The 25791-nt window shown below is 47.3% G+C and overlaps 1 long non-coding RNA gene across 1 annotated transcript in view; it reads left to right on the top strand.

Annotated features, from left to right (window-relative positions):
• The window catches only part of LOC119953763, an 89326-nt gene that overhangs the window by 53167 nt on the left and 10368 nt on the right, over nt 1-25791 (top strand). The window contains exon 2 of the long non-coding RNA XR_005458094.1: nt 20140-20281. This is a non-coding gene — a long non-coding RNA (uncharacterized LOC119953763). The remainder of the gene's footprint in view (nt 1-20139; nt 20282-25791) is intronic.

Here is a 25791-nt window from a genome sequence, read left to right on the forward strand (position 1 = left end):
AGGGGCTACAGCCATCGGAGCCCGGTAGAACAGGTTTTGATGAGTCTAGCCGGGATGAAATGTTGGGGGAAGGAACCGAGGTTGGGGGGAGGAGTTTAGGAGAGGAAGTGAAGGGGAGGAGTCTGGGAGGGGGGGTGGGGTGGTGTCTACAATTCATGGGTGTCATTCACGGTACCCTCTCAGGGATTGGATGGCATTGAATATTAGGGGGGATTTGGGGGGGTGGACTATATGTGTCAACGGTGACCATGGGCGATTCCTGATTCCTTTTTCTTTTTTTCCCTTGGGAGGTTTAGTTTTATTTGATGCTTATATTGTCAAGTGGGTCATTGTTGGGGGGGGGGGGGGGGGGGGAGGATGGGATTGTTGTTGTTTATAAGAGGACATTGTATTTGTTACCGTTTACTGTTTATTGGTGGGGTGTAAATTTTGAAGAAAAGGTGAACATGGAGAAAACATTTTTTTTAGAAAACTGCGCACATTTAATCCCCGGCTGCCCATAAGGCCCCCCTTCTCGTCTCTGACCCCCCCCCTCCCCCGGACCAGGGCAGCCGCAAACTGAGTCCACAGTCGCCATGCGAGCAGCCTGACCAGCAATAGCAGGTTAGTTCCACGCCATTGGGAACTTGGCCGGTCGGGAGCGGAGAATTGCTGAGTGGACCTCTGGCAATGGCCCCGGCGGCGCGGCATGCTCCACGGTGACGCCGATTTTTGTTGCCTGGAGAATCGCCGAACGGCGCCGGGCCCGATTACAGCCCCTGAAGGACAACAGCAGCAAGGAGCATGGGAACATCATCACTTCCGAGTTCCCCTACAAGACATATCCCAATTTTAGCATATATCACTGTTCCTTCGCTGTCGATGTGTTAACACTCTTGGGCTATCTACCCATCAGCATTTTGAGCTCCCTCACCATATGGCCTGCCAATTCCTGTTCTGGCTCAAAGGAAGGTTCTTATTTATATACATTTAGCCTTGGTTTAGTTGGTGGCATTTTCACCACTTTGATCAAATGCTAGATTCAGGCCCCACTCCAGAGACCAGAGCACTTAATCCAAGCTCATACTTTGGTGGCGCACTGAGGGAATGCTGCACCATTAGAGGTGCCATTTTTCAGATGAGAAGTTCAGTCGGGCTCTGTCAGCCATCCCTTGTGAAAGTAAAAGATCCCATGGCACTTCTCAAATAAGAGCAGGAAAGTTGACTGGGATTATACTTTTATACATAAACTAAAGCAGTTTAATTGGTCATTTACATCAGGTTGTTACCAGCTGTAAAGCATTTTAGGGAAGGAGATCTTGACCCCCTGACCACTGCCTTAAGTGCCTCCCATAGCGTGGCAGCTATTACCTCCCCGTGTCATTCAGCTCCAACATACACCCAATGGCAGTCATCAACCGCTCACGCACCTCCTCGTCTGCTAACAGTCCATATCTAATCTCTCAGTGCGGTCACTGCACCCCCGCACCCCCCCCCCCCCCCCCCCCCCCCCCCCCCCCCCCCCCCCCCCCCCCCACCCCCCCCCACACACCCCCCCCCCCCCCGCACTACCCCCGGTCTGCTTGCAAAGTCTACCCAGTGCAGCACATGGCCAGAAACCACAATCGCGGAGTACCCCGAGTCGACTACCCCCGCCAGCGGAGTCTTACCCACCACAAAGTAATCGATCCACGAACACACCTATGCACATGGGCGAAGTACGAAAATTCCTTCACCCTCTGCCTCCCAAACCTCTATGAGTCCGGTCCACCCCGCCCCCGCGCTCCATGAACCTCTTTAGCTCTTTCGCCTGTCATGTGAGAGTACCTTTAAGAAATGGGTGTTTATTACTGCAGTGATGTCAGAGAGTGGGTGGAGCTGGGCTGTCTTTCAGCTTTTTGCTTTTGTTTTAGGCTGTTTGCTGCAGGGTGTGTTTTAGTTTCGTTTTCAGAGCTGGATAGCTGCAGTCACAGCCAGAAGGTGTATGAGTCTCTCTCTCTGTAATCTAAAAACTGTAAATCGATCCTTTGGTGATTTAAAACTAATAACTGCTCTCAGTAGTGAATTTAACCTGATGTGCTTCTGTTAAAAGTTTTGTTTTGAAGTCTTACGGATATTAAAAGGAAAGCTTAACGGATTACTTAGTGTTGTATTCTTTGTGGGTTGTATTTGAATTAATGGTTGCTAAGATGTTCACTGTATGTTTTAAAAAGGTTAACTTGAGTTCATAGAATTAACATTGTTTTGCTTTAAAAAATACTTTTCCATTTCTGCTGTACCACACCTGTAGAGTGGGCCGTGTGCTCCCCATACCACAATCTATTAAAAGTTGTGAGTCAGGTGAACTCCATGATACACTTTGGGGTTCTCTAAACCCTGGCCCATAACACGCCACACGACACAACCTCCCCGATAGTGGTCTTGACCGGTCCAACATCGGCTCGATGATGGTATTACAGTGTTGTCCCCCCCCCCCCCAATAATCAATGACTCCAGGTACGGGATCTTCTCCAACACCCGCCTCGACACCATCCCAATTTGGGGCATAAACATTCACTGGTATCGCCTCCACTTTCCCGCTCACCATCACAAACCTTCCCCCCGCATCTGTTCCCCACCTCAATCCTACCCGCTTATTTATTAGCACCGCCACTCCCCGGGTCTTCAAATCCAACCCTAAATGAAAAACCTGTCAAACCCACCCCTTCCTTAGCTTAATCTGTTCCCCAATCTTCAAATGTGTTTCCTGTAGGAATACCACATCCGCCTTTAAACTCCTCAGATTCACGACCGTTTGACTGGCTCATTCAGCCCCCTCACGTTCCATGTGACCAGCTTGGTCAGGGGGAGGGCACCCCGCCCCCCTCCCCTGCCAATCAACCATAACCCTTCTTGGACCAGTCCCCAGTCTGCATCTCGCAACCCGTCAGCCCCACCCTTGGATGTCCACCGTCACCAACTTCCTCCATATTGCACTTCAACTGCCCCACCCCCATCAGCAGCTCCCCCCCTCCCGTGATCAAAACAACAATCCCATTCCCACTCTAAAACTCTAACCACCTGTTGACCCCCACTGGTCAAAAAGGAAAAAGGTGCACTCACCCTCCACCATCTCTGACCTCCCACCAAAGCACCCCATGAAAGAGCTAAACAGCCCCTGAGAAAAGAAAAGTTTTCCCCTGGCCATCGGTCAAGACAAAAGAACCCAGCACAATACAGCAAAAGAGGGGCAGGGAGAACCAACACCACCTTACATTCCCTCCAAAGTTCAATGCCCTCCAGCATCCCAAACTTCACTCCCTTCTTAAAGAAGGCAGCCTTGACCCGGTTGAATCCGACTCTCCTCTTTGCCAGTACCACGCCCAATTCCTGATATACCTGAAGCTTGTTGCCTTCCGAGGTACTTCTCCTGGTCTACCTGGCCCACCGCAAGATCTTCTCTTTCTCCAGAAACCAGTGCAGCATCACCACCATCGCCCTCGGTGACTCATTCGTTTGTGGCTTCCTCATAAGTGCCCTATACGCCGATCAACCTCCAGTGGCCGGTCGAAGGCCCACTCCCCCATTAGCTTCTCCAACAGCTTGACCACATAAAAGCCTGCATCCGCTCCCCCCCCGATGCCCTCTGGCATCCCCACAATCCTCACATTCTGCCTCCAGGAGCGGTTCTCCAAATCCTCCACTTTCTCCTTGAGCCACTTCTGAGTCTCCCTCAGTCTCCCAACTTCGGCCGCCAACGAGGTAAGCTGCTCTCATGCACCCTTACCGCCTCCTCCACTTTCTGGATCGCCTGGTTCTGGGTCTCCAGCCTCAGTGCCACATGGTCAATCCCTGCTCTCAGCAGGTCTACCACCTTCGCCAGGTACTCCTGAGCCCCCCTCATCTGTTGGCAGAACTTTTCATTAAGAAAGTCAACCAACTGCTCCGTTGACCATTGGGTTGGTAGGGCTGACCCTTTACCCTCTGCCATCTTCCCCCGTGTCGCACAAAGAGTTTCCAGCTCCTGCAGTTCCTTTCTTCGAGGCCCTCTTCTGGTCCGTGGATCCATCCACCGATCCCACCTGTGGGGTATAGCTTTCCCCCATCACCTCTGCACCTTTTTCCTTCAAAACATCCACCCGGCAACCTGGGAAAAGGACCACTCACACCATGGCCACCACCGGAAGTCAGCGTCAATGGGATTTCCTGTTGAAACCACCCCGCTCTACCAGGAAACCTGCAGGCGGGGTGGCGCTGCCAGCAGGTAAACAGAATTGCAACGACCGGAGAATTCTGACGATTGTTCTTTCATCTGCGAACAATGCTCTGTGAGCTCCAGGATCACAACATATTGGAGGAATATCAGGGGCTGGCCAATTCACCCTTTTGAACCTACCTCTTTTTCTCATCGCTTGATACAGTTATCTCACAAAAATCGATATGTCTCAGATTCAAACATTGCAATTGATCCACCACCCATCCCACCCTGTGTCCATATTTTTGGGGGCAGATTTCCATCACTATTTATGTGGAAAAAGAGCTTCCTGATATTAATATTTCACACAAAAAGCCTGCACACAAAAATATCCTACTAGGGTCAAACTTTCCAGCAACCAATCAGAAAGTATGTCCTTTACTGTATTTCACCGTAGATCTCACAATTTTCTTTCCAAATCTATTCTGCTGCCATATATCCTCCCCTCAACCCCAAAACCCTTCTTGCAACAGCCTCTTCCATCATACCACAAACAACATCACGAGAGATTTATTAGTATTATACATCTTTTTCCTTTACCTTCTGCTCCTGAAGGATGACTCATGCAGGGTCACGGCAACCTTCCTGTACCTTGCCCACTGGCTATTCTTAGATTTACCAACTGAGCCATCATAAGAACTCTTTCTGTGTCCAACTTGTGCTTTAAATAAATACACTCAAGAGCTATTGGAAAATGTCACCCTGTTTAAAACAGAGAACCAGAATAGACTCTGGCAGGCTTTTTGTCCCATTGAACACACATTTATCAGACTGCTCGTCTGCACCTTTATTTTCCTTCGTTGACTGCAGGAAACACATGGTTCTGATAAATGTTGCTGGCTGCAGGAAGTAACTATATAGGTAAGCCACATTCAGGCAGCTAGCAATATTTTCAAGAACAAAAAACCTACATTTTTAAAGGTAAGTTACAACAACAGTGGATTAATTATAGTAATTCAAGCAGACTCGATTGGCCAGGCATGAAATTAGAAGCGTGCCCCTCCGCACCAAATGGTTCCTCAACCCCTCCTCCTCTCTATCTCATGGGAAATGCGAAGAACCTCTGATTCTTTGCCTAAAGTCTTGCCTAAAAATGTTAGTGCATCACACGCCAGGTGCCTTCAAGTATGTCCATTATACTCTGGTGTTGCCTGTGATTGATATTTATTCTCACGTGTACCGAAGTACAGTGAAAAGTATTTTTCTGCGGCCAAGGGAACGTACACAGTAATCGACAGAGTACATTGACAAATGGTACATCGACAAATAGTGATTGGTTACAGTGCGAAACGAGGGCCAAACAAGAGCAGCATAGGGCGTCGTGAATAGTGTTCTTACAGGGAACAGATCAGTCCGAGGGAGAGTCGTTCAGGAGTGTTGTAGCTGTGGGGAAGAAGCTGTTCCTATGTCTGGATGTGCGGGTGCTCAGACTTCTGCACTATCTGCCTGATGGAAGGGTCTGGAAGAAGGTAAAGCCTGGGTGGGAGGGGTCTCTGATAATGCTGTCTGCCTTCCTGAGGCAGTGGGAGGTGTAGACAGAATCAATGTGCAGGTGGCAAGCTTGTGTGATGCGTTGGGCTGAGTTCACCACACTCTGCAGTTTCTTGTGATCTTGGGCTGAGCAGTATCCATACCAAGCTGCGATGCAGCCGGATAGGATGCTCTCTATGGCACATCTGCAGAAGTTTGCGAGAGTTGATGCAGACATGCTGAATATCTTTAGCTTCCGTAAGAAGCAGAGACGTTGTTGGGTTTTCTTGACTGTTGAGTGGACCAGGACAGTCTGTTGGTGTTGGTGACCCCCAGGAACTTAAAGCTATCGGCCAGCTCCATCTGGATTATTCGGGGTTTTTTTTGACAGTTCCTGTTCTTATATTTTCTGGATATACCTTCAATAAATTATCTTTTAAAAAAACATTCCTGCCTTTCCCTGATAACTTTTCTTGTTCATCAAGAATCTCTCTAGCTCTGCCTTAAAAATATTCAAAGATTCTGCTTCCACCGCCTTCTGAGGAAAAGTTCCAAATTCTCTGAGAGAAATAATTCTCCTTATATCAGCTTTAAATGAGTGTCCCCTTATCTTTAAACAGTGACGCCCGTGGACCATGGCTAATTATCTAACCAGACAAAATTCATACATTTCCGATGGTTTGTGGATGGTTGCGTGGTGCGGGGCGGGGGGGGGGTTTCAGTTTTTTGTTACCCCAGGGGACCCTAAAAGCCAAAGTTGCTGGTGGGGCAAACTCTGACTACGTGGGACCCGCCCTTTCATTTTTTTTGGCAAAGTGTTTAAAAACACTTTGGGAAACACGACGGGAAAACCCAGCACCGCAGGGGCTACCCTTTGTTTTTCCCGCCCAAGATGACAATTTGCCAGAAAAATAGCAAAATCCCGCCCTAAGAAATTTTTCCTGTTTTTTAATTATCCTCCCAGTTTGGCTGGATTCCGAAATAAAAACAGGAAGTGCTGGAAAATCTCAGCAGGTCTGGCAGCATCTGTAGGGAGGGAAAGAGTTAATGTTTTGAGTCGAATATGACTCTGCTTCTGTTCCAAAGAAGAGTATTCGATTCAAATAGTTAACTCTCTCCACAGACCTGCTGAGTTTCTCCACCATGTTCTGCATTGATTTCAGTCTCCAGCAACCATAGATTTTAGCTTTTATTTGTCTGGATTCTGTTTTGTTTTGGTTGCCCTTGTGACCAGAAGGACGAAGCCGGCACTGTAGAACTGGAACAAGAATGGAAGCTAGTGATTATCCACCCTATTTTTGTATTATCCAAATCTCTAAACCCCTGATGGTAAATGTGGTAACGTGCCCCTTTAAGGGCCGTATTCTCAGAGGATCATGAGACCCATTCGGCCCATCGAGCAGGAGCATGCAAATCCTGGGACTGAGTCTAGGTTTTCCCTGGCAGATTTGAAGTTTGGAGTCGTGGAGTACAGTTATCTCACTCTCCGTAAATAGTTATTCACGCTGGTAAACCATTTATTCGTTAATCTACTCGCTAGTCATTCAAGATATTACATTTGGTGATGAGGATCAATCGGAGTGCCTTTCCTACTGCTACAAAAACCTCATGTGGAAACCTTTTATCTTTGAAGAAAAGTTGTTCTGCAGTCTGTAAGTGTCCCTTTTTAGGAAACTTGAGCCATTTGATCATAAGGGGCTGGTTTAGCATAGTGGGCTAAATAACTGGCTTGTAATACAGAACGAGGCAGTGGGTTCAATTCCTGTACCGGCCTCCCCGAACAGGCGCCAGAATGTGGTGAGTAGGGATTTTTCACAGTAACTTCATTGAAGGCTACTTGTGATAATAAGCAAATATTATTAACAAGGAGCAGTGGGTGCATATGTCAAATGCATTTGCTATATCTTTATGGCCAATGAAATTGGAGGGGGGAGGTTGGGAATAGAAGCAACAGGTAATTCTATTCACTGCCTGCTAGCTCCGACCTATAACCTGATAAAGAATCTGACTTCTCCAGAAGCCCTCGACTACAAACCTTTAGAGGAGCTTGTGGAATTAGTCAAGGAAGATTTTCGCCCAAAGCACTTAGTAATAACACGGATACAAATTTAATTCAACAACAGCAGCCCCAGGGCAGATGATAGCGGAGTTTGTGGCTCGCCTAAAACAAATGGCTGAAAAATGCGAGATTGGGCCTGCACTCAATGACATGAAGAGAGAAAAGAGACGGGCTAGTCTGTGGTGTTAATGATATGACTATACAAAGGAAATTACTAGCTGAGGCAGAGGTTACCGTAAAAAACTCATCAGATTCGTTCAGCTCATGGAAAGTGCCGAAAGGGGGGAAATGGAACTGCAAAGTGTGCAACAGGGCAAGGTCCACCAAGTTTGGCAGGAAGCCGCTGATAGCTGTGGCGCCAGGGGTGAAGGTGCAGCAAGTAATTAGCAGCGGGACTCGGAGAAAAAGGGAGTGCAGAGTTATAAGGAATTTGGTCCACAGACCAGGATTAATGAAGAATGCTCCCGGTGTGGGGGAGATCACCCCCAGGAGAGGAATAAATTCAGGGAGGCTGTATTTATGCCCACAGTAGGAGGGGGCACATTAGGAGAAAGTACAAGGTTAAGCAGAACCAACCGGGGTCAACAAAAAAAAAATTCCGACTTCAGTATTCTGTTGAGACTAATACTGAAAACGGGTCTGAAGTATGCAGGTTAAACAAAATTAAGGTGGACAAGACGGCCCCAATTACGATGTGTTGATGGTAAACAGTCAGCCATTCAGAATGGAGTGCCTCCCGACAGTTGTAGGTGGAAAAACAAGGTGAGGTCCAGCCCCTCAAGTTAAGAAGCAAGACGGCCAGGCTTGCCACATACACTGGGGAAGCTTTGAGGATCTTAGAAACAACCATAACGTCCGTAATCTGTTGGCACCAGTCAGCTCAAATTGCTCGAAGTGTAGTGGGTGGCTAAGGGCCAAGTCTGATGAGTAGAGATTGGCTTTGCCAAATTACATTATACTGGCTAGAAATCTTCGAACTTAAAGGAGGAGATTTTTATGACATCTTAAAAAAAAACCCAGAGGCATTCCAAGATGAATTAGGCAAGATAGAGGGCCTAAATACAAAGATTTACATGGATCCTGAGAACATGGCCAAGTTTTACAGAGCCCGACTCGTCTCTTCTGCCTTTTTCAAAAATAAATTTAGAGTATCCAATCATTTTTTTCCAATTAAGGGGCAATTTAGTGTGGCCAATCCATCTACCCTGCACATTTTTGGGTTTCATAGATTATCATAGAATTATCATAGAATTTACAGTGCAGAAGGAGGCCATTCGGCCCATCGAGTCTGCACCGACTCTTGGAAAGAGCACCCTACCCAAGGTTAACACCTCCACCTTATCCCCATAACCCAGTAACCCCATCCAACACTAAGGGCAATTTTGGACACTAAGGGCAATTTATCATGGCCAATCCACCTAACCTGCACATCTTTGGACTGTGGGAGGAAACCGGAGCACCCGGAGGAAACCCACACACACACAGGGAGGATGTGCAGACTCCGCTCAGACAGTGACCCAAGCCGGATTCAAACCTGGGACCCTGGAGCTGTGAAGCAATTGTGCTATCCACAATGCTACCGTGCTGCCCTTAAGAACAAATTAATCTACATTCCATTATTCTACCGTAATCCATGTACCTATCCAATAGCTGCTTGAACATAGAACATAGAACAGTACAGCACAGAACAGGCCCTTCGGCCCTCAATGTTGTGCCGAGCCATGATCACCCTACTCAAACCCACGTATCCACCCTATAACCGTAACCCAACAACCCCCCCCTTAACCTTACTTTTATTAGGACACTACGGGCAATTTAGCATGGCCAATTCACCTAACCCGCACATCTTTGGACTGTGGGAGGAAACCGGAGCACCCGGAGGAAACCCACGCACACAGGGGGAGGACGTGCAGACTCCACACAGACAGTGACCCAGCCGGGAATCGAACCTGGGACCCTGGAGCTGTGAAGCATTTATGCTAACCACCATGCTACCCTGCTGCCCCATCATCTTGCTTTCCTTTCCTTGAAGGTCCCTAATGTTTCCGACTCAACTACTTCCACAGGCAGTGCATTCCATGCCCCCACTACTCTCTGAGTAAAGACCCACGCAAACACTGGGAGAATGTGCAAACTCCACACGGACAGTGACCCAGAGCCAGGATCGAACCTGGGACCTTGCCGCCATAAGGCAGCAGTGCTAACACTGTGCCACCGTGCTGCACTTCGTCTCCTATGCCTGACGTAAGAAGGTTGAGGCTGAACTGAAGTGGCTAGAAGAATTATGCATCATCAAGCCTGTACTGTTTTTGGAGTGGGCGTCTCCCAGCGTGCCTGTGGTTAAGCCAGATAGTGCCAATAGGACACATGAGAATTATAAATTAACCGAGAATAAGGCAGCAAAATTGGACTGATACCCAATACGAAGAATTGAAGATTTAAATGCTAAATTAACAAGAGGTTTACCTTACACTAAACTTAATATGAGTCATGCATACCAGCAATTAGAATTAGCCAAGGCATAAAGAGAGCTTGTCACGATAAATACACACAGATACTGGTACAGGTATACCCGGCTGTCTTTCGCTGTCTCATCGGTGTGTGCGATTTTCCAGCACATGATGGAAAGCTTACGACAGGACCTACCTAAGGTGGTTGCCTATCTGGATGATATACAGATTATAGAATTTCCAAAGAGGAGTACCTCGCAAATATAAGTTTAAAAAAGATTTAAGAAGGCTAAAAAGGGAAAAGTACATTCCAGGCTCATGAAGTGACTTAGTTGGGGTTGCACCCTACGGAGGAGAAGATAAAAAAAATTAAGGAAGCACGGCCCCCAAAAATGTATCAGAATTGAAATCCTTTATAGGAATGGTGAATTATTACAGAAGATTTATTCCTAATCTTTCCACACACCATTCAAAAAGTGCCAGAGGTGCTATTGGAGAGAACAACAGAAAGAAGCCTTTCAACAGGTTAAACTAGTTTTGCAGTCATCCAGTCTCTTTGTTAATTTTGACCTCCAAAAGAGATCATACTTATCTGCGACGCATCTACTAACAGAATCGGAGTGGTTTTATCGCATTAGATGGAAGATGGTGCAGTCAGACCTATCGCTTATGCCTTGAGGATTCTGGTTGATGCTGAACAAACTTACTCAATAATAATCTTCATGATCATAGCGCCGAGGACCCGGGTTCAAACCCGGCCCTGGGTCACTGGACTTGTGGAGTTTGCACATTCTCCCCATGTCTGAATTGTTTTCATCCCCACAACCCAAAGATGTGCAGATTAGGTGAATTGGCCACAATAAATTGCCCCTTAATTGAAAAAAAAAAGAATTGGGTTCTGTAAATGAAAACAGTAACAATAATCTTTATTAGGGTCATATGTAGGCGTACATTAACACTGCAATGAACTTACTGTGAAAATCCCCCAGTCGCCACACTCCGGCGCCTGTTCAGGTACACAGAGGGAGAATTCAGAATGTCCAATCCGCCTAATAAGCACATGTTTCGGAGGAAATCAGAGCACCCGGAGGAAACCCACGCAGTCACGGGGAGAACGTTCAGACTCCGCAGTGACCCAAGCTGGGAATTGAACCCTCTCAAATCAAAAAAGGTCCAGCCTTACTCTTTGGAGTGAAGACGTTCCATTAATATGTTAATGATGGCATTTCATAGTAGCTACAGACCCCTGTTAGGTTATTTCGGGAGGATAAGGCCATCTCTCCCATAGTTTTAGTTAGGGTCCAGTGCTGGGCTCTATTATTAGCAGCCCCAACACACTGAGAAATTCCGCTAAATCTGGGGTCAGGAGGTCTCAGCGAGTGTCCTGGGGGCAGGTTTAAGAGGCAGGTGGGGAGAGGGTTAAAAGGGGCTGATGCTTGAGGAGGTTGCTTCCGCTGGGCCCAGTGGAGCCACAAAGGAGGTCTCCCCTTGACTGACATCACTCCCTCATAGTGTGGTCTCATCCTTAATGGCCTCGATTGGCCCAAGGATGGGCGGGTCACCAATGATTTCCTTGCCCACCAGTCCCCCCCACCCCCCCCTTCCCCCCCCGCCCACCCCAGCCCCCGCCCCGCCGGCTCCACCAACGCTGGATTTTACATGCCCCGCATTCAAACCTGCCAGCAGAGCATACATTCCAGCCCATAACACCTTTCGCTAACTGAATACATTAATTAATTTTAAAATTCAACATGTTCAAATATACCCAGCAAAGTCATTCTGGCTCGGATGAAGTTAGGGCAGCACGGTAGCGTTGTGGATAGCACAATTGCTTCACAGCTCCAAGGTCCCAGGTTCGATTCCGGCTTGGGTCACTGTCTGTGCGGAGTCTGCACATCCTCCCCGTGTGTGTGTGGGTTTCCTCCGGGTGCTCCGGTTTCCTCCCACAGTCCAAAGATGTGCAGGTTAGGTGGATTGGCCATGATAAAGTGCCTTTAGTGTCCAAAATTGCCCTTAGTGTTGGGTGGGGTTATTGGGTTATGGGATAGGGTGGAGGTGTTGACCTTGGGTAGGGTGCTCTTTCCAAGAGCCGGTGCAGACTCGATGGGCCGAATGGCCTCCTAAATTCTATGAAAAGTGTGAACATGCTCGTTTGTCTGATCTGTGGTGGAGATCGTGGTGCTGTGGGTTAGACCTGCCTTTGGAGAGGGACCCCAAGAAGAAGCAAGCATCAACAGTCAACTTTGAAAACAAAAATAAGTTTTACCTATTCCTGGGACGCAGAAACTGGATTTTTGCCCAACCTAGATTGAAATTACATGGAATTCAATGGTAACTGTAACCATTCTTATAAGCATTAGACAAGTTAAAACAAATAACCTTTTACAGCATTAAATAAGTACAAAATATTATTTAAATTCTCAATAAATTATTATTTCCTCTTTTGTTATGCTTATATCTTTATTTCATTCTTTACTTTTTTCCATCTTGTGGCTGCCAATAGTTTCTATTTTTTACATAAGTATTTATTGAGGTTACACTTTAGAGAATAAAGCAACAAAGTTACAAAATCATACATTTCCATAAACAGGGAGAACAAACGGCTCAATACACATGAGTACAGAATGGAATAGGAGAACATCACCACCAGCTCGTTTATCATTTATTTCTTTTTATAATTTAAAGTGCCCAATTATTTTTTTTTTGCCAATTAAGGGGCAATTTAGCGTGGCCAATCCACCTGCCCTGCACATCTTTGGGTTGTGGGGGTGAGATCCACACAGGACATGTGCAAACTCCACACGGACAGTGACCTGGGGCCGGGAACCCAGGTCCTCGGCACCGTGAGGCAGCAGCGCTAAACAGTGCATCACCATGCCGTCCAGCTCAATACAATCATTAGACAAAACTAGATACTCATATAGCCCCACCAGAGACCGAGGGAGAAACAGGATAAGATCATGAAAACATGACAAAACTGTGCAAACCCTCCAACGCCGTACAAGCCTGCAATCTTCACGAGAAATCAGGATAAACTTCCCGTGCCATGATTGGGGAGCGCACCAACGTACATTCACCTCAACTCCAGCAGCGCCAACGACCCCCCCCCCCCCTTTATCCGGATATCAGTCTGATCTGCACCCATGTGGGAGCCAAGAATGGATTCATCGTATCCACCCAGTTGTTTTTTCATAAGTTTAGAGTACCCAATTATTTTTTTTCCAATTAAGGGGCAATTTAGCATGGCCAATCCACCTAACCTGCACATCTTTGAGTTGTGGGGTGAAACCCACGCAGACATGGGGAGAATGTGCAAACTCCACACTGACAGTGACCCAGGGCCGGGATTCGAACCCGGGTCCTCAGCGCCGCAGTCCCAGTGCTATCCACTGCGCCACATGCCGCCCCTACCCACCCAGTTTTAAGGGGAGTTACATAAATACCACACAACGTAACTAAACCCCAATACTGGCCCAGTGCAGAGCTAAAATCAATCCACACAATATAAAGAGAGGACCGGCAACAACAACATGTTGGGATTACGATCAAGCTTTCAGGGCCTCCTCAGGGAGAAAAGGGAGAAAAGAAGAGCTTAAACTACCAGAACAAAATCACCAAATAACTAACCTTCAGAGCTTCCCAAAAGAGAAAAGGAGGAAGGAAGAACGAACACAACCAAAACTAACCCATCTGACAACAAAGGATCAGGACCAATCCCAGACCCATACTTCCCTGGCTGCCACCCAGTACCCACCAATGAAGCGGAGTACAGGCCACTCACCAACAAAGAGGGGTAACAAAATATCCACCAGGGCACCAAACTCAGCCCATCCACAAGCCCCTGTATACCAAAGAAGCAAAACCCAGCCTCCGCAAGCACCCTCAAAGAGGGACATCCCAATCCTCAGGGGTAACAGGATAATAGCCTTATCACTGGGTCTGACCCAGCACCATCCAATATACAAGAAACTATACCCCAGAACCTCCAGTGCATCCGAAAAAGCTTCACCTCCGTCGAGCCCGTACCTTTCAAACCCCATCCAGGCCAGCGCCCTGTCCCCACACACGCAAATAGATAGAGAATAATTACTCCAGCCCCAGCCCAAGAAGAAGAAGAACCATCAAGACATCCAACAATTAGGAGGGAGAACCGATTCCCTCCTCCCAGGCACAACCAGGAAAACCCTCCCTGAACCAGATCAGGATAAGAACCAACGTAACGTTCACCTGGGCAAAGAGAAGGGAAAAAAGCAAAGGAAGGGACGCCCAGACTAGCTGCAGGCTACCACCCTCGCAGAAAGGATACCCAGAGAAACCTCCTCCCTCTGCAAACCAACCACAATTACGGTCTCTCAACATGCACCAAAACTAAGCATCACATTCTGATACCTCAAGGGACGGGGTAAAGAGAGACAGCCAAGTAGAGGAAAAGAAAAACTCAACTTTATAGATGATTCAGAAGGAACCCAGTCCTCTCCATGATAATAACTTTGGCCAGGCCAACAAAGGATAAAAACACAGATTCTTAAATTGAAACAACATTTTAAAAAATTTAAATCCAAAAGAAAAATCTGAAACAGATTAGCTCTAACTGGGAGTGTGTGCATGTATGTGTGTGTTGGGGGGGGGGGGGGGGGGGGGGGGCTATCCTCAATCTTTGTGAAGACTAAACTAACCCTCCCAACCCTATCCACCCAGCCCTGGCTCTGGTTCTTCATAACCAGAAGGAGCAAAACTGTTCCCATAATTGACTCAATATGATTTTGCTAGAACAGGATAATCAATGACACAGTCCATCATGCTCACATTTCACACTCCCCTACAGCAAAAAAGACAACAACAAACAATGGACAACATGATCAACAGGGAGTAATGTTTGGGATTATAGAAGAACCGCAGAGTAAGTTACAGGATAAAGGCATCTTTAATGTTGCACAAGAAGGCAAAGAATAAAGCAGCATCAACGATTACTCTCCAGGATTCCAGCGATCAAAGCACAAGGCGCCATCGCTGCCACCATGCAACATCAGAAAATACTGGACAATCTCAGCAGGTCTGACAGTCTCTGTGGAGAGGAAAGGGAGCTAATGTTTCGAGTCAGGATGGGGGAGCACGGTAGCACAGTGGTTTCACAGCTCCAGAGTCCCAGGTTCGATTCCCGGCTTGGGTCACTGTCTGTGCGGAGTCTGCACGTTCTCCCCATGTGTGCGTGGGTTTCCTCCGGGTGCTCCGGTTTCGTCCCATGTCCAAAGATGTGCAGGTCAGGTGGATTGGCCATGATAAATTGCCCCTTGGTGTCCAAAAAAGGTTGGGTGTGGTTACAGGGATAGGGTGGAGGTGTGGGCTTAAGTAGAGTGCTCTTTCCAAGGGGAGGTGCAAACTCGATGGGCTGAATGGCCTCCTTCTGTACCGTAAATTCTATGATTCTATGATTATTTGTCAGAGCAGAGAATTCCTTCGCGGGCCTGGATTGATGCGCTTTGACTGTTCCTGCTGGTCGCAGACCTTCTCTCCAATGGCATGCAGGCCGAGGCTCAACCATGTGTGCGGCCGCCAGCCAATTAACAACTCTGAAGGTGCTACCCCGGTAGTGGCGTGAGGCGTGGTGCGCTAACAGAAGAGGAAACGGGCCTGGCGAGTCTCCGTGGGACCAGAGGTCTGCTTCCGCATTCCTTTTTAAAATAAATTTAGAGTACCCAATTCATTTTTTCAATTAAGGGGCAATTTAACGTGACCAATCCACCTAACCTGCACATCTTTGGGTTGTGGGGGCGAAACCCACGCAGACACGGGGAGAATGTGCAAACTCCACACGGACAGTGATCCAGAGCCGGGATCGAACCTGGGACCTCGGCGCCGTGAGGCAGCAATGTTACTCACTGGGTCTCTGGATTATTACTCCAGTGCCACTATGCCAGTGCCTCCCCTCAAAGTGAGGATTTTAGCATTTTATTTCGGCTCTTTCTCACAAAAATACCAATTTAGAAACTTGCAAGGACAAAGCACAAGCCATGTAGCCCAATAAAAGGTAAATAGGGAACGTGCACCAGGATGAAATGAAGGGTTATAAAAGGGCAGAGCAGGTTTCGCGAAAAAGCACCTACAGCCTCGCTCACATCACGTGATCTCTATAGCTTTTCATTTAGGCAATTTAAAAAAAAAAAGAAGACTCTTCAGGTGAAAAAAGTTGCCAACTCCTGCTCTAGATTGTTGTGTTCAAGTCCTGAAGGAGAAATCTGAATCCATAATCTTCTGATTCAGGTCAAGAGTGCTGGCAACGCAGCCGCGCCCTCCAAAGTGTTGCAACCCAACCCAAATCAGTTAACTCAGCACAGACCAGGGGTCAATCCCAAGATTTCTGGGTCTTTGTGGTTCAATACGGAGGTCCATTTATCTGCTGGGCCGTCAGGGAAGCAATATTACCAGCGACATCTTGACAGCAGATATGAGTGAGGCACAAGAACAATTCAACAGGTGTTAAAAGATAAAGAATTCAGATATTCACAATTATTCCTTACTAAATGATATCAGTTTCTTTCCAACTAAAACAGCACATGGTCGGACCATAATAACATAGATTCCATACTTTCTGCACTTACAGCAACAACTGTAGCATGTGTTTCACTCGGCAAACAGCTAAATATAGGAGTGAAAACGAGATCTACAAACCGCAGTGGCATTTGTAAATCCTTTGCCTTGATATTTGGTGAATTATTCATGCATACCACTGGCCATCTGCAGCTTTCAAACACAAGTGTTGCAGAAACTGGCTCCAGTATACAGCAATCAGTGCATCTTTGATGTGATGTGTTGAAAGGCACTTGGGATAACGGAGAACATTCACGGGTTGATTTCAATTTTGGATCTGTTGCATTTTGTGGAAACAAAAAATTGAATGTTGCCTCTTACATACATTGCATTTAGAGCACAGAAAGGCCATTCCACCCAACTGGACCATGGTAGTGTTTGTGTTCCACATGAACCTCCTCTCATCCTTCTATTCCTTGCTCTTTGATGAAAAAAAAATAAAACATTTAGGGTACCCAATTATATTTTTTCAATTAAGGGGCAATTTAGCGTGGCCAATCCTACCTACCCTGCACATCTTTGGGTTGTGGGGATGAGACCCACACAGATACGGGGAGAATGCGCATACTCCACATGGACAGTGACCCAGGGCCGAGATCGAAGAAGGGACCTCTGCACTGTGAGGCAGCAGTGCTAACCAGTGCGCCACTGTGCTGCCCTCACTTTCTATAGCATGTTCCACATTCTATCCACTCTCTCAGTGAAGACGTGTCTCCTGAATTCCCTATTGGATTTGTCAGTGACTATCTCATATTTATGAGTTTTGGACATTTTGCACCCCATATGATACAACTTCCTTAAGTAGATTCGCCCATGCTTTGTGTAAATAAGATCTTTGAAATTGCCATATATGGCAAATCTCCTCTGAACGTATACTACAAATTTCACTTATTTGCCTATTTGTTTAGAGCAGTAACATGCTTGTGACATTGTTGAACTAACACTGGGGAATGTTCTGCAGATTGTTAGTCACAAAAACAATTAACTGCTCATATCCAGCTGCTATTTGTAACTTTGCTAGTTTTTGTCCCTCCTTTTCTTTCTTCAATGTGTTGGCTCATTGCTCAGCTGTAGGTCCACAAGCACCTAGTGACCCTTCAGCAAAGGGACTACTGTGCATGTAAATACAGATTGTACCTTCCATGTCGGGCTCTCACGAGGTCAGCGCAAATGAGGAAAGCAATATGGCTGATTTTAGCTCGTCCATTCAATTGATTTTGATAGGTCAGCTACTAACTAGGTAAACTGAATCAACCATGAGGCATCCTTGCATAATTGTCACTTTGCACATCCCACTTGTCAATAATGCAGATTTGGCACTTTCAACTAGTCATAGTTTGTCTTTCTTTCATTTTTGCCAACGCTAGTCCCATCCCCTATGTAAATAATGATGTGTACCAACTGTCCTGGCTTGAGACAATTCACACCTCTTTAAACTGTGATTATCCCTCTCTTCAGTCGCAAAGTCTGGACCTGTAAAGACTTCATTACCTGCACAGACTTGCATTCAAAGTAACATCTTACATTACTGACTTTGTCTGTATATGCTGTGCTTGTTGTGGTGATATGATTTGTATAGCTGTCTGCCATTGGTGCAAAACACCGGCTTACCATTGGCCCTGGCAGTCATGTGCCTCTCGACCGATTGGTTGAGACCAGTCATGTGACAGCTCTCCGATTGGTCGAGAGGCTGAGTTAACCACGCCTCCTTACCGAGGTATAAATAGCCGGAGCGCCCGGCGGTCGTCCATTTTATTGTAGACAACCGCAGGGCTAAGTTCTAGCTTAATAAAGCCTAACTTTTGTATAGCAACTCGTCTCTCGTGCAATTGATGGCTCATCACTTGTGTCACCCACCTCTTCACTCACCTGATGAAGGAGCTGTGCTCCGAAAACTAGTGATTCCAAATAAACCTGTTGGATTTTAACTTGGTGTTGTAAGACTTCTTACTGTGTAAATAAGGCAGGTTTGCTCTCTCGGGGCGACATTCTCCCCTACCCGGCGTGACGGAGGGTGCCGGCGTAGGGGAGTAGCGCCAACCAGTCAGAGGTCGCGCCTCCCCATAGGTGGGGAATTCTCCCCACCTTTGGGGGCCAGCCCCACGCCGGAGCGGTTTGCACCAGAAGACTGGCGCAAAAAACCGGCGCCCCCGGCAGCGGGGCTGGCCGAAAGGCTTTCGCCGGTCAGCGCATGCGCCGACAGTGACGTCAGCGGCAGCTGGCCCCTGACGTCACTGCCGGCGCATGCGCGATGTGGGTTTCTCTTCCGCTTCCGCCATGGCGGAGGCCGTGGCGGACGCAGAGGAAAATAGTGCACCCAGGGCACTGGCCCGGAGGGCCCCGATCACGGGCCAGGCCACCGTGGGGGCACCCCCCGGGGTTCGATCGCCCCCCGCCCCCCCCCCAGGACCCCGGGGCCCGCTCGCGCCGCTGATGCCGCCGTTCCAGAGGTGGTTCAAACCTCGGCGGCGGGAGGGGCCTCCCAGCGGCAGGACTTCAGCCCATCTGGGCCGGAGAATCGCTGCAGGGGCCTCACCGATCCGAGTGGCGAGATTCCGCCGCTGCCACTTCCCGGGTGGCGGAGAATCTCTGCCACTGCGGGGGCGGGATTTTCGGAGGCCCCAGGCGATTCTCCGACCCTGCTGGGGGTCGGAGAATTTCGCCCTCTATTGTAGTTCCATGAAACAACTAAAGAGAAGAGCTTATTGCTACTACTTGTGCAGACATTGCCACCCCCACAGAAGAGGCTGCTGTCCTTTCTAGCTGCTAGAATGTTGCCTGCTTCATCCTAACTCAGGTGGAAATGCAGATTATAACTCATTGACCTTGAGGGCCTTCTGCCAGTCATCGGGGAAGCACAGAGTTGCATAAACAGTGGTCCATGTGCTCACTTGTACGTGTGCTGTTGTTTTTCTATTCTTCCGGTGTTATGCAGTCAACACATAATAAAAATGGGCCGTTCTTAGCATCAGCATCCTAAGGCACTATTGCTGAAACTATTTTAATTGATTGGGTGTTTTGGTGCAATAATTCTTTACGAATGATTAGTGAGTCGTCACTGGTCTTACCTCCAATTTGTGTGGTATGTGCGTAGGTAAATTCAAATTTAGCATTTGTCTCATTGAATAGTAATTACCAGACATTTGATCATAACTTTAGACACTTAAAGGTTTGTGACTTCCAAATAAAAAAACACTTTCTGTAAATAGTAGTCGTTTAAAGTTTGCCTGCCTGATTTATTGATCTGGTTGCATTTATACTCATGCTCCAACTTCTTAAAGATTATACTTTCTTTACATATGTGCAAATATTAATGGAACATTACACATGTCTGCAATAAAGCTGTATTTCACTTCTAGGACAGAAGACCTTAACATCTACAGGCAGTCCTTGACTTTATGACATTCGAGTTACAACAACCGGCACTTACAATGTTCATAAATTGACAGCCCATTTCAACTTTGCAATGGCGGCTTTGACTTTGCAACGCCACTCCAGCAGGTTCGTACACGTGCATTGGCGTTCTGTACTGCTGATCTGTTTAACTGGACAGGGTGAACCTTCTTTATTAGTTTGGAAATAAGTGTTTTATTCTGTTAATTTCTTTGGCACAACTGCCGTGTTTTTAATTAATTTATACGCTATGTTGCATTTAATAATTGTTCAGATTCACAAAAGTTCAAGGTTAAATAGAGAACCAACAGTGATCGATGGCTTCATTATAACCCCAAACCTTTTTTTAAAAAATCTTTTTATTGGCATTTCTCATATTTATAAACAATTATATATATACACATCACATTTTTCTTACCGGCGTTAATTTACTTTATTGTACAGAGAGATTTATTTTGTCTTCCATTTAATTGACCTTATATACATTTTGCCATCCTTTGGATCGGTCTATAGTCCCCCCTCCTCCCCGCCCCCCGCACTCACTTGGGCTTCAGCTTTTATTTTCAGAGAAAGCTCCCTCCTCCTTTGTGGTTTCCCCACCTTCCTCCCCCCCCCTCCACTTTTATATCCCCAAGCTAACCGAGAACCTTCTGCTAAGTCATGCAGGCAGCAACAGTCAAGAGTCTCACTAAAGCCTTGACAGGGCAAGGGTTGAGAGCATTTAACATTGCCAGGCGCCCCATGAGTGATTTCTAGCCTTGGTTCAGGAACCAATCCCCATTGGTATGTGGGAAAACTGGTTCAGACTTTCAGCGTTTTGACTTATCGCACAGTGGGCTAAACAGCTGGCTTGTAATGCAGAACAAGGCCAGCAGCGCGGGTTCAATTCCCGTACCGGCCTCCCCGAACAGGCGCAGAATGTGGCGACTAGGGGCTTTTAACAGTAACTTCATGGAAGCCTACTTGTGGCAATAAGCTATTATTATTATTATTACGACGTGCTTTTCACGTTGTGTCGGAGGTCCGATGATTTTCTGCATATAATTATTAGTCGGGTAAGTGCCCAGCACAGAACTCAGAAGGTTGTGTCTTGTGCTAGGTTTGCTAAGATGCACTAATTGAAGAGGGTCATTACAATTAATCACCAGGTGTCTGGTTTAGATAGAGAGCAAATCAGTCAGGGATACAGCGACGGATTACTATCTGATCATTTGTGGCTGAAAATGAATGAGCATTGGGCAGCTAGTAGTGCATTTCTAATAATCTCCCCACTATCCTTGCATGGTTGAATAGATTCAATATTTAGGCTCCCAACATAAAAAATTGCTACTTGGATTAAGTACTGGAGGGCTGACATCCCCTGTGGGGCTATGGCTCCAGCCTGAATTACCACTTTCAGAGGGGGGGGGAATTTAAAAATATCAGTCTTAAAACAGAGTATTTTCTTCTACGCCAACTTTGCTTTGCTCTGGTGCCACATTATAGTATAAGGTTATCATAATTAACATCAATAATAATGCAAGAGATATATCAAAATGATTGGTAGTCACATAGAAGAAGAAACCAATTAATAAATTGTACATAAATGTTTTTTTTTCAAAGTAGAATAGAAATGATTTATGGCCCTTTCTTGTCAAATATCTCATTTGAAAATCATTATTATAGCTACACGTAGAGGGGGTAATTTTGACCTGGGGATAGTGTAAAACAATATTGATTCATTTGCCCATTACTCTATCACCTGGTTTATACTATTACTCAATAACAAAATTACTCACATACAGTAAACACTGATCCTCGTTTCCGCTCTTCATCTCATGAGTGTTCTTGTTATACTATCTACATTGTTGTGGTGAATGTGATGTTGGTTCCAACAATTGTTACGAAGATAATGGAAGCACCCCATCGAAGAATTAATCAACCCCTCTCCTCCACTTCCACAAGGCCCACGATAGCACTCTTAATCTGAGGCAGTAGGTATTAATCGGACACCAGGACATGAGCCAAATAACCTAGGTTGACACTTGGTGCTGTACTGAGTGATGACTACGCTGCCGGAGGTGCCATCTCTCAGATGGGATTTTAAATGGTGACCCAGAGTAAAAGGGTGCATGGAGAACAGAGGAGGCACAGGATAAAAGAACACAAAGAGTGGCAGAGACACAAGGATAAACGAGGAAAGTGGCACAGGATAAAAGAGCACTTTAAACTGGATGAGGACACATTCACCCTCCACAAAGCTCAGCCCATGTCTCAGCCCCAGCTGCTTTCACAGCTCCTCCTCCCATTTGTGCTTAACATCCTCCGCCCGAAGGGCAGCACGGTGGTGCAGTGGTTAGCATTGCTGCCTCACAGCGCCAAGAACCCGGGTTAGATCCTGGCCCCGGGTCACTGTCTGTGTGGAGTTTGCACATTCTCCCATGTCTTCATCGGTTCCACTCCTACAACCCAAAGATGTGCAGGATAAGTAGATTGGCCACAATAAAATGCTCCTTAATTGGAAAAAAATAATTGGGTACTCTAAATTTATTTTTATTTAAAAAAAAATACTTTTTATTGAAATTTTTGAAAAATGTATAACAACAGAACAATAATAATAATAACAATAATAAACATCCCCGGCACCCGTAACAACGCATATAACGAAACCCCCCCCCCCCCCCCAACCCAATAAACAACAAAATAAATTAACAATAAATAAATTAACATAAACAATGCCCCCTGAAACCCCCCCCCCCCTTCCCCCCCCCCCCCCCCCCCCCCGGGTTGCTGCTGCTGCTGACCTAGTTCCCTATCGTTGAGCCAGAAAGTCGAGGAAAGGCTGCCACCGCCTAAAGAACCTTTGTACCGACCCCCTCAGGGCGAATTTGACCTTCTCCAGTTTAATGAATCCCGCCATGTCATTGATCCAGGTCTCCACACTTGGGGGCCTCGCATCTTTTCATTGCAACAAGATCCTCCGCCGGGCTACTAGGGACGCAAAGGCCAAAACACCGGCCTCTTTCGCCTCCTGCACTCCCGGCTCCACCCCAACCCCAAATATCGCGAGTCCCCAGCCTGGCTTGACCCTGGACCCTACCACCCTCGACACCGTCCTTGCTACCCCCTTCCAGAATTCCCCCAGTGCCGGGCATGCCCAAAACATATGGGCGTGGTTCGCTGGACTCCCCGAACACCTAATGCACCTGTCCTCACCCCAAAAAAACCTGCTCATCCTCGTCCCGGACATTCTAAATTTATTTAAAAAAAACATCCTCAACCCAGGCACCCTCCATCAGTTCCTTGTAAATATCCGACACTTTCCTCTCCCTTAATTCATCCTCCAACAGAAGCTTATCTTGCAGCACCAGAGGCAGCAACCCCGGGAAAGACGGCACTTTGCTCCTCTCATAATTCTAAACCTGCAAGTACTCGTTCTTGTTTGTATTTCAGAGTCTTCCAATCTTTCTGCCCAAGTCTTTTTTCGGTAGCATTTCTTTCAAATTTAGGATACCCGATTTTCTTTTCCCAATTAAGGGGCAATTTAGCGTGGCCAATCCACCACCCTGCACATCTTTTGGGTTGTGGGGGTGATACCCACGCAGACATGGGGAGAATGTGCAAACTCCACATGGATAGTGGTCCAGGGCCAGGATTCGAACCTGGGACCTCGGTGCCATGAGGCAGCAATGGCAACCACTGTGTCACCGTGATGCCAAACCAGATAGGCTTGTTTTTTTTTTATAAATGTTTTTATTCTCCATTTTCACATTTCCCTCCAAAATTCCCACCCCACCCACAGACAGTAAACGGTAACAAATACAAAATCAATCCCTTAACAATAACAATGATCCCGTCCTCCCACCACCCCAAACAACAGCCCGCATGTCAACATATGCATCCAATAAAACAAACCCTCCCACAGTGGAAACAAAATAAACAAAGGAGAAAAAGAGAAAAGGAGTTCGGGACCGCCCATGGTCACCAAAGAGTCCACTCCCCCCCCCACATACTCAACGCCATCCAATCTCCGAGTGCCGTACATGATACCCAAGAGTTGTAAACCCCACCACCCTCCCCAACTCCTCCCGTCCACTGCCTCTTGTAAAACACCTTCCCCCAACCTCAGTTCCTTCCCCCCAACTTTCCATCCTGGCTAGACCACTCGGACCCTGTTCTACCAGGCTCCAATGGCCGCAGCCCTTCCCCCCACCTCACTCCTGTTCACTGGCCGGCTTAAACCGGCCAGCGTGGAGGCCCCCGCCCGGGTCCCTTTCCCCCTTGCCCGGCCCTAGGAAAGCCCAGAAATCCCCTTTTAGCGCACAAACCCCGCATATCCACCTACACCCATAGAGTCCTCACTTCGAGTGAAAGTCCCATCACTTGTCCAAATATATACATACACCCATACACCCGCACGCAGTGAAACAAAAAAGAATAAAATACAGTCCTGAGGTTACATAGGCACATGGCCATTTCTCAATTTCTCAGTTCTGCCACAGTCCTTCTGCCTTCGCAAACTCCTCGGCTGCTTCCACCGTTCCAAAATCAAAGTCCTTGAGCTTGTAAGTCACCCTCAGCTTTGCTGGATATACAATGCCGCACTGCACCATGCTAATGTACAGTGCCCTCTTCACCCGGTTGAAAGCAGCCCACCTCCTCGCCAGCTCCATCGTAAAGTCCTGGTATACACGTATACCTGCTCCAGCCCACTGCACCACCCACTTCTGCTTGGCCCAGCACAGGACCTTCTCCTTCACACTGTACCTACGGAAGCACAGAGTCACTACCCTTGGCGGCTCACTCGCCTTTGGTACAGGCCTCCACGACCGATTAGCCTGATCCAGTTCATAACGGGAGGGATCCTCCCCTCCCCCAATAGTTTCGCCAGCATTGCAGCAAAATACTCAGTTGGCCTCGGCCCTTCAACTCCTTCGAGCAGCCTCACAATCCTCAAATTCTATCGCCTGGATCTGTTTTCCAGGTTTTCCATTTTTCCTCGCAGATCCTTGTTAATCTCCATCACCTTCCGCATCTCCTTCCCCATCGAGGTAAGTTGATCACCGTGCTGCAATAATGTCTCCTCCACTTCCCTTCAGCGCCTCCCCTTGCTTCCGCACCTCCGCCACTGCGCTCGCCACCGCCGTCGTCACCGGGGAAATCGCCTCCCCCACCAGCACACTCAAAACCTTCCACATCTCCTTCCTCATTGTCTCCATGTATTTTGTAAACTGCCTTTAGAATTCCGCAGCCATCACCGTAGTTATTTCTTCAGCCGTAAGCAATGCGGCCTCCCCTGGTGCTCCAGCCTCCATTTTCCTTGGTGACCTTTCTACTCCCCGACGGACTTTCAGCTGTTTTCACAGCCGTTTTTTCTTCTGGTGCTGGACATATCCCTTCCCTGTGCTTTCTCCTGGCCTTTACCGCCTTCGCTGCCCCTGGGACCGGGCGTCAATCCCCGACAATGCCGTTCCCGAATGCGCGGCTGCCTCCCGCCCGCCGTCACCGGAAGTCAACCAGATAGGTTTTGAACAACAACGGCTACCATTAGACTTTTAATTTCAAAATATTTATTGAATTCAAATTTGCCATGGTGTGATACGAACGTCAGTACCAAGAACATTTCCTTGGGTTTCTGG

The sequence above is a fragment of the Scyliorhinus canicula genome, chromosome 18, assembly GCF_902713615.1.
Source record: "Scyliorhinus canicula chromosome 18, sScyCan1.1, whole genome shotgun sequence".
Lineage (NCBI taxonomy): Eukaryota > Metazoa > Chordata > Chondrichthyes > Carcharhiniformes > Scyliorhinidae > Scyliorhinus > Scyliorhinus canicula.